This window comes from Equus asinus, unplaced genomic scaffold, assembly GCF_041296235.1.
Source record: "Equus asinus isolate D_3611 breed Donkey unplaced genomic scaffold, EquAss-T2T_v2 contig_813, whole genome shotgun sequence".
Taxonomy (NCBI): Eukaryota; Metazoa; Chordata; class Mammalia; order Perissodactyla; family Equidae; genus Equus; species Equus asinus.
Window position 1 is genome coordinate 361,365 of NW_027225531.1, and position 8,636 is coordinate 370,000.

The window sequence follows — 8,636 nt, forward strand, 5'->3', positions numbered from 1 at the left end:
ACTTTTAGAAACATGGGATTTCATAGGTTTATCTTTTCCTTCGCTTTATTTGATTTCATCTCACTTTAGTTTTTGGGTGAGGAAGATCGGCCCTCACAGAGCTAACGCCTGTTGCCAATCTTCCGTTTTTGTTTTTTTTTTCCCCCCTCCCGATTTTTCTCCCCCAATCCCCCCCATGACATAGTTGTCTATCTTAGTTGAGGGCCCTTCCAGTTGTGGCATGTGGGACGCCGCCTCCACACGGCCCGACGAGCGGTGCCGTGTCCGTGCCGTGCCCGGGATCTGAACCGGCAAAACCCTGGGCCGCCGAAGGGGAGCTTGTGAACTTAACCACTCGGCCACGGGGCCGCCCCTGTCCGTGGACTTTTTTATCACCTGATTTCACCTCGCAAAACTTCAAAGCTTCAAGTTATCAGAGAGGTTTGGGAAGTTGTTTTTATTAATTTAATTAATTTATTTTTCGAGGAAGACGAGCCCCGAGCTGACACCTGCTGCCAATTCTCCTCTTTTTGCCCCGGGAGAGTGGTCCCGAGCTAACATCCGTGCCCATCCCCCTCCCCTTGATAGGCGGGACGCTGACCACAGCGTGGCTCGCCAAGCGGCGCCACGTCCGCACCCTGGATCCGAACCTGCGAACCCCTGGCTGACAAAACGGAACGTGCGAACTTAACCGCTGTGCCGCCGGGCTGGCCCTTCGGGAAGTTATTTTCAGGACACGGGCCATAAACTAGAATCACCGCTACAGGTTTATCGGAGCGACATCAGCGTTCGTGGTGGATTGAGTCGTCCCCTCTGTCTCTCCCCTCCAGGGCACAACCAAAGGGACGTCTATCGACCCACCCACCAAGGATTCCCCCCCCCCCCCGCACGGCACAGCAGGATGCCTGAGAGATCCACGCAGCCCTACAGCGGCAAGTCACATTCGCACAGTCAAAATTCAATGGCAGAGACAAAACGTTAAGGTCAGTGAGAGGGAAGAGAATAACCGGCCCAGGAGCAACGGTGTGAAGAACACGGAGAAGACGGGTCCTAGACGCCGGGGTCCCCGGAGCAGCGATTTCATCAGAGGCCCGCAAACGTCCACGATCTCCACACCACGTTTATGGCCGACTGCGTGCGTGGGTCCTTTGGAATCGACCAGGCTACCGTCCGGGCCACTTTGGGACATCGTGTCCAGCTGCCCCGAGCGGTGGAGCTGTCGTTCAAGTGTAAGATGGGGCCCGTCCGGGGAGAGAATGGGGACGGGGAAAGGGAGGCCGCGGGAAGTCACAGAGTCTGAGGTGTTCGGGGGAGACTGACTCTTCTGAAGTGGAGGTGGTAGAAGGAGAGCAGCAGGATTTTTGGATTTTTGTTCCCTCTGTTAGGTATCTGGGTCCGGAGGAGAGTGGGGCGGGGGGGGGGCGGGTGGTGGTGGTGGTGGTGGGTGTGAGGCTGAGGCGGGGCTGGTGTTTCCTTTCCGAGTCAGGTGGAAGAGCTCCTCCAGTGGAGGTTTTTAGACAAGGGGTCTGGTCTGGCAGGATGGGAGGTTGCGGGTTGAGCCACAGGGGAATCTGTCGTAGCTCAGACTCGGGCCTTTGAAGAAATAGACAGAGAGAGGAGTTTTGCTCTGTCTGTCACCGCAGCCGGCACCTCAGGAGCAACAACAGGAGGCTTCCCGAATGAGTGAAGGGGCAGGAGCCAGCGTGCCCCGTGCCTCTCTCAGCCCTGCGCCGGCAGGGAAGGAAGCAGGCAGGCAGGCCTCAGGGCTACTCCCGTCCTACTGCCCGGTGGTCCCTGTCCCGGCCCCGCCCCCACTCTCCCCCTGACCCTCACCGCTCCCCAGCCCTCTTCTCAGCCAGAGAGGCGATGGGGGGGGGGCGGTGCGGTCCCAGAACAAGTTTCCTCTCATCCGCCATCATCTTGCCACCCTGACGACTTGGCCTGAGATCCGGCCTAGGCTGTACCCTGAGATCCGGCCTAGGCTGTACCCGTGTGTGGTTTTCCTGTGGACAAGGGGGCCGGTTCACCATTTCGGAAGAAACCCCTAGCCTTCCACTGCCGAGTCGCCAGCCTGGGAGGGGGGAGGGGGGAGGGGGGAGGGGAGGTCAGGCCCATTCATTCCGATGGGCCTGGCGTCAGGGCTTCATTCAAGTGCAGGAAGCTCTCTCCCATGGCCTCGGGCTTTTTTCCATTGAACGGCTTTCTTCAATTCCCCCACCCTTAGGCCGCAGTCCACCAAGGGCCGGGAGGCAGGGAGGGAAGATGTTGGGGCAGGGTGGCTGTCTGAGAAACTCGCCTCATCTGGGGCAGAAAGAGTGCCCCCCTCCTTTCTCTAACCCTACTAGACTGCTTGAGGATCACGGACGGTTTGGCTCATCGATGAGCCCTGCGTTATGGGCCCGGCAAGCAAACTCCTAACGGGCAACCCGCCGCTCTAGGCGTGTGTGGGTTTTTTGATCTTTCACCTTCAAGTTCGCACGACATCGGTCCGTGTCCCCCGCCCCGGCTTCCCATGGGAAATCCTCCGTCTCTTTCCACAGACTCACTGGCGACTTCACACAGTGCCTGCCTCCTCCTCCTTAGGAAGGAAGGAAGGAAGGAAGGAAGGAAGGAAGGAAGGAAGGAAGGAAGGAAGGGGCTGACCCCGTGGCCGAGCGGTTGAGTTTGCACGCTCCGCTTCAGCGGCCCGGGGCTTGGAAGGTTCGGATCCTGGGCTCGGACACGGCACCGCTCATCAAACCACGCTGAGGTGGCGTCCCACACGGCAGAACCAGAGGGACCCTCAAAGAGAATATAGAACTAGGTACTGGGGTGCTCTGGGGAGAAGAAGAAGAAGGAGGAGGAATAAAAAGAAAAGAAAAGATTGGCAATGAGCTCGGGTGCCAGTCTTTAAAAAAAAAAAAAAAAAAGAGGAAGAAAGATGGACAAACAGGAACGAATCCCACTGACGGCACCTCCAAATGGTGGGGGGCAGGGGGGTGGGGGGGGTGGGGAGTGGCATCATCGGGCCAAGGGTGACTCTAAGCGTGATCCCGCGGTTGTGTTATTTGACATTTTATCGAATCGATTTATTATTTTATTTTTGAGGAAGATGAGCCCTGAGCGAACATCTGCCACCAATCCTCCTCTGTCGGCCGAGGAAGACTGGCCCTGAGCTGACATCCGTGCCCATCCCCCTCTACTTTCCAGGTGGGACGCCTGCCACAGCGTGGCTCGCCAAGCGGTGCCGGGTCCTGCGCCCGGGATCCGGACCGGCGAACCCGGGGCCGGCGGAGCAGAACGTGCGAACTTCACCGCCGCGCCACCGGGCCGGCCCCCGGAGTTGTTTTGAAAATCCAGTAAGGGGCTGGCCCCGTGGCCGAGTGGTTAAGTTCGCGCGCTCCGCTGCAGGCAGCCCAGTGTTTCATCGGTTCGTTCGGATCCCGGGCGCGGACACGGCACTGCTCATCAAACCACGCTGAGGCGGCGTCCCACATACCACCGCTAGAAGGACCCACCGCGAAGAACACACAACTACGTACCGGGGGGCTTTGGGGAGAAAAAGGAAAGACAAAAAATAAAATCTTCCAAACTCCAATAAAACTTTGAGTGAAGACGACGAGGAGGATGCGAAACGTATCTCACGCCTCCGAGCCGAGCCGTCCGTTTAGGTTTAGGAAGGGGGACGAGGACCCTTTGTAAGCGACATCCCTTTTTAAGCACCATTCTAAACCACAGAACAGAACTCCCTCTCCTCGACCCGGAGCGAGGAGGTTCCTGGGTGTGTCAGAGAGGGTCACGTCCTCTGCAGCACGAACGAACCGCCAGGGTTCGGCCACGGGAAAGAATTTCTTCCTCTCCAGGGGGACTAAAAGTCACCGACGGCAGCGGGCGTAGGTGCTATCCTTCCCGTCCAGGAAAGGCAGGGAGAACTTCAGCCGTGAAGAGAAGGAGGTCTTCCTCACTCCCCGTTTTGGGAGGGCCCCTTTGGCAGGGGAGTTTTGTCTCCTGATTTCAAGTCAGGAAGAAAAGGGAGAGAGAGAGAGAGAGAGAGAGAGAGAGAGAGTGTGTGTCCTTCTCGTGCCAGGTCGGTCTGAGGGGGACCTCCTCTGGTTTCCTCCCTTCCCAGGGAACGCCGTTCGCTCCTTCTTCTAGAAAAAGCTCCCAAAGCACCACCGCCCAGGATGGTCGACCTACGCCCATCGTCCCTGCTTTCCCAATCATTTCTACCGCGACAGAGGGACAGAGGCCCCTGCCCCATCCCCATCCCCACCCCCACCCCCATCGCCTGCCTCCTTGATGGCCAAAGGAGCTGCCTCTGAGAATGGAACGGGGCTTGGAAACCTTCTAGAGGGGTGACTCTCACCTGCCTGCCTGCTGGGAAAAGCACCACGCTGTCCATCGGACTGCTCTTTTGGGCAAACGTAGGCGTGCCACATAGCGATCGACAGCTATGGCGGGGGGGGGGCGGGGTGGCGTGGTGGTGCCCAGGATCCACGACACGTGACGGCTGCGGAGCACGACAGCCCTAAGACCTTGAGGGAGACGGGGTGGCGCGTGAATCCTTTCGGAACGAGAACGACAGGAAACGCTGACGGGGACGTGTTCTCCTCTCGAGAACACACCAACGCCTCGCACGGTGTCTGACCCGGGGTGCCTCTGACTTTTGTCATCAGAGACGATCCTCTCGACCGCCCCTCACGCTTTGGGGAAAAGGGGAGAGGGACTCGGTAGCACGGGAAAAGCCATCCATCCGCCCTTCCTTTCCGTCTTCACGGCTCCTTCTCGTGGAAAACGAGGAAGCCGTCCGGAGGAACGGAACACTGACCCGGGCCAAAGCGTGGCCCAGCCTGAGCCTCCAAAACCTTCTGCTAAGTGAGAGGTGCCAGACATCCAAGGCGACCTACGTTGCGATTCCACACAGAGGAGAGAGCTAGAACGGTCCAACCCTAGAGGGCGACAGCAGATGGCGGCGGCGGCGGCGGCGGCAGCGGTGGTGGTGATCGTGGTGGGGCAGATCCGGGAGTGGGGCCGTTTTTTCTTTCGGGGGGAGGGGATGGAAACGGAAACCTTCTGGAAATAGATAGCCATGACGGATGCGCCACCTTGGGGAGAGAGACTCCCGAAGGCCACTGGCTTGTGCCCCGTGGAAAGGATGGATTCGGTGGGATGGGAATTCTACCTCCGTGTAGAGCGTGTGGTAAACCACGAGGTAGGTGGGTGGGTGGCCTCCCTGCCTCGCCTCCACCTAGACGTCCACACACAGAGACCGACGAGGGAGGGAGGGAGGGAGGGAGGGAGGGAGGGAGAGAGACAAGACTGACAGAGGCCGAGGCCGAGGCCGAGGCAGTGAGCGAGTAAGTGATCGACCCTGGCCATAGGGATTCCTCAGAGGGCGTCTCTTGGCTCCCCAAACGAAGAATGTGTGTGGAGATCGAGAAAGATCACCGACCTAGGAGAACCAGCAAGACTTCCTCACCCGCCAGAGAGCCGCTGGGCCCCTGCCGTCCCTGCCACCGCCACCCCTACCCCTCGCCTTTGGCAGCGACGCCAACGAAAGGCAGGCAGACGAGTGGGAGAGTCGTGTGGTGGTGTCCCCCAAGGAAGGTGGGTCCATGCCGACGAGCGGTCGTCGGCGTGTGGAAAAGCCAGAGGCGGGCTGACTAGAAGGAGGGCGTCCTGGAGGAAGGGGCCAGGGTGTGAGGGAGAGAGGCCTGTTCCTCTTCCCCTGTCGGTCCCAAGTCAGGGGCCCAAAGGAGGAAAGCTGTCCGTTCCTTTCCGACTCGGACGGTTCGGGCGGAACCGACCGATCCCCGCGGCGGCGCAGTCGGGGCTTTCTGGACCAGAACCCCTCTCTCTGTCGCCTTTCGACCACACGCACGCTTTAGAGGCCAAGGGAAAATGGATCGGGTCTCTCTGTCTCTCTCCCTAGAAAACAAGGGGCCGGGGGCCGAGCCCGTGGACGAACGGTCAAGTAGCGCCCCCCACCCCGGCCCCCGGCTTCGACGGCCCAGGTTTTCACCGGTTCGGATCCTGGGCGCAGCCCCAGACCCAGCATCGCCCTTCAAGCCACGCCGAGGCGGCGTCCCACATAGCAGAAACGCGAAAGACCTACCACTGGAACCTACAACTATGGACGGGACGGGACGGGACGGGGCGGGGCGGGGCGGGGCGGGGCGGGGGTGGGGGGGGCGGCTTTGGGGAGCAGGAAGAAAGAAAAAATAAAAGAAACACAAGGACGGTCATCGCGATAGTTCTTTCCACTTCCATCCATATGTTAACAGGACCCAAGTTTCCCGACCTCCATTTGGATGTATGTTAACTAAATGGAGAAGCTATTCAAAGGACTCCTCTAAAGAAGTCCACGTTCTTCTTTCTAAATGATAATGAAAATCATTGTCACCACCGCTCTTCCGACCCTCCATGTCCAGACGGCCTCCCGCCCCTCCCCTATCCCCAACTCCCGCCCCGCCCCGCGCCGACCCCCGACCCCGGCATTCTCCACGCCCACCTTTCCCTCTCCACTCCTACCCCCCCCGTCCCCCGCCGCCCGGGACACCGCACCCCGCGCCCCCCCCCCAATCCAGGCCGGGCCACCTGGTCGACCTCCTCGAACACTATATAAGAGGATGCCGGGAAGCAGGTGGCGCCCGACAAGCGGCCTCCTCACCGGCCGGACGGATCAGCCTCGCGGGGGCGGGCGATGGGGAGGCGTTCGTCCAGGTCAGGTCAGGTCGGGGGAGGGAGGATGCCGCGCCGGCCGGCCTGGTGCGTGGCCTGGTCCCGATCCACCCCGCGTCTCGTTTCTCGGGCCGGGACGAGTACAGGCGGGGAGGCCGACTCGGTCACGGAAAGCGGCCTTGGGGAGGTTTTGGCGAACGTCCCTGTCCCGGGGCCGTCTGCCGACTAGGGGACGGAGTCCTCCTCCATGCTCCTTCTCGCCCCCAGTCGGGCGGGTTGTGGGTCGCGCGGTCGACTTGGCCATTTCCCCGGAGGCATCCTGCCTGCCGGGGCTCCCTCCCTCGGGCCGGTGCGAGCGGTCCTCGGGCGGCCCGGGAATTTGGGCCGCAGCGAACGAACGAACGAAGCCCGTCCCTCCTGCGTCGGCACCGATGAGACACAGCCCTGGTGGATGGAGCCGCTTTCCTCGGGTTTCCTTTTGCTTTCGGCCGCTGCTGCCACCAAACCTCCCTAAACGATAGGAATGAAAACGGGAACCGTTGGCATAATAAAAGCGTTTTGGTTGGCGTGTTTCTTGGCTTTTGGGGACTCGAGAGGTATGATGGATGATCTCCGATTGACGTTGGGAAGGTCTATTTCATCCCAGTCGCACGAACCCCGAAAACGTGGCGGCTGGACGAGGGAGGGAGGGAGGGAGGGAGGGAGGGAGGCAGGCCAACCACGGGATTTCCGCACGACCAGCTGATGGACACGAGCGCCCCGTGAGCCGGGCGGAGGGCAGCCGCCCGGGTCTCGCAGCTACGTGCCCGCGGAACCCTCGGGACTGCGAGAAGCCGGAGCGACCCGCAGCCATGTGGCGCTCGGCGCGGACATCTGGTCGACCCGCGCGCCACGGGACCCGGGGCCCGAGTCCGGGCCGGGACGCCGGTCGACCCGGCAGGGCGGCTGCCCCGGGGGCCTCGCGGCTGCTCGTCTGCAGCCTCCAGGGAGCCCTCGGGGCTCCGAGAAGGCCGAGCGCCCCGCGGCCCCACGGCCCCGCGGCACTCGGTGCGGACATCTGGTCGACCCGCTCCCCCCCCCCCCCCGAGACACGGGGGTCGGGTCGCCGGTCGACCCGGCAGGGCGGCGGCCACGGCGGCCTCGCCGCTGCTCGTCCGCCGGGTCGCCGGAGCCCTCGAGCCTCCGAGAAGACCGAGCGCCCTGCGGTCCCGCGGCGCTCGGCGCGGACATCTGGTCGACCCGCGCGCCGCCGGACCCCGTGGCTACGAGTCCGCGGGGCCTTCGGAGCCGACAGAGGGCCGGGAGCGCACCCAGAGCACCCAGAGCACCCAGAGCCCCGGGACCCGGCCCCGAGCGCCGCGGACATCTGGTCGACCCGCGCGCCCCGGTCCGGGGACCAAGTCCGAGCCGGACAGCTGGTCGACCAGGCAGGGCGGTGGCCCCGGCGGCCTCGCGGCTGCTCGTCCGCAGCCTCCAGGGAGCCCTCGGGGCTCCGAGAAGGCCGAGCGCCGCGCGGCCCCGCGGCGCTCTGGTCGACCCGCGCGCCGCCGGACCCCGTGGCTACGAGTCCGCGGGGCCTTCGGAGCCGACAGAGGGCCGGGAGCGCACCCAGAGCACCCAGAGCCCCGGGACCCGGCCCCGAGCGCCGCGGACATCTGGTCGACCCGCGCGCCCCGGTCCGGGGACCAAGTCCGAGCCGGACAGCTGGTCGACCAGGCAGGGCGGCGGCCCCGGCGGCCTCGCGGCTGCTCGTCCGCGGCCTCCGCGTAGCCCTCGGGGCTCCGAGAGGAGCGTGCGCCCCGCGCGGACATCTGGTCGACCCGCGCCGCCGCCGGAACCCGGGCCCGGGCCCGGGCCCCGGCCGCCGGTCGACCCGGCAGGGCGTCGGCCACCGGGGAGCCGCACCCGCGAGTCCGCGGGGTCTCTGGAGCCGACGGAGGCCGGGGAGCCCACCCAGGCCGCCGAGAGCCCCGCGTCCCCGCGGCGCTCGGCGCGGA